The sequence below is a fragment of the Labeo rohita genome, unplaced genomic scaffold (genome assembly GCF_022985175.1).
Source record: "Labeo rohita strain BAU-BD-2019 unplaced genomic scaffold, IGBB_LRoh.1.0 scaffold_97, whole genome shotgun sequence".
Lineage (NCBI taxonomy): Eukaryota > Metazoa > Chordata > Actinopteri > Cypriniformes > Cyprinidae > Labeo > Labeo rohita.
Genome location: NW_026129931.1, coordinates 396,744 through 397,864, shown reverse-complemented (window position 1 = coordinate 397,864; position 1,121 = coordinate 396,744).

Sequence of the window (1,121 nt, the reverse complement as noted above, 5' to 3'; positions counted from 1 at the left end):
GCCAACAGAAATCATTCCAAACACAGCCACTGCACTGTTTTGCGTCTCTAAACAACATGACGGTGTTTCGTTCCTGAATGAATCAAGCGTTGAAATGATTCGGTTCAATCGCAATGACTCGCTTATTAACTGTGACTTACTGACACCTACCGGCGGTTGTAATTCCACATTTAAATTACATTTTCATTTTTTTTAAATAATTTTAAATTTCAGCATTCAACGTTTTAGGTTTAAAATATTAAAACAGTTTTCATGCATTTGTAACTGCAGGTTAAATGCATTTATGTCCTGCATTAAACAGTGGGTAAATACATCTAAATGTCAATTCAGATGCAGCACTTGTGTTTCCTCTGTATTGAAAAGATGAATTTTGTTGATAATGATTTTATTTGTGTGATAACAGCCTAAAATGTCTTATTATTCTAAGTGACTTTATTGATTAAATATAAGAATTTGACGCAAAAGATAATGCACACTTTCAGAAAAAGAATGGCTTTATAAAGGTTAAAAAATGCCCACAGAAGGTAAAAATCACTGTAAACTTGTTTGAAAATATGAATTTCCTCGGCTAGATATTTAATTCTTCTTTGCTTAGTGATTGTTTGGTACACCTAATTCACTGATCATCGTAAAATAAGCATTTATCTTAGAATTGGGTTTTCTGGATGATAACAAGGACAAGACAAAAATATGAATCATATTTGTATAAGTTTTGTGGGGGGGGTCTGGTTAGGGAGACCCCCCCAAGAACACAGACACAGTTGGAACACTGTTTAAAAATGATCGTCCCTCCGAAACAGAGAAAACATCTTTCACAAACATCTGCATGTCTGTCTCTTTAAAAGTGTTTATTGTGTCTATAATGTAGTGGTGTTTGTATTCGTAGGAGGTTATTATACGCAATTTCTTTTCTTGACCTCACCAATTTTCAAAGCCTGGCTACGGCCACGCCTGAAGTGGAATGTAAATCATAATTCAGCTCGATTCATAGCGCCATATATAATAATGAGCTGGTGATGTTAATCAGAGGACCAAAGGAGACACATGTAATCCCACAGAGCGTTTGGTAGCACTGGGTTAAAGCCTCAGTCGAAAACAAAGGAGGAGTTTTGGACATTCGC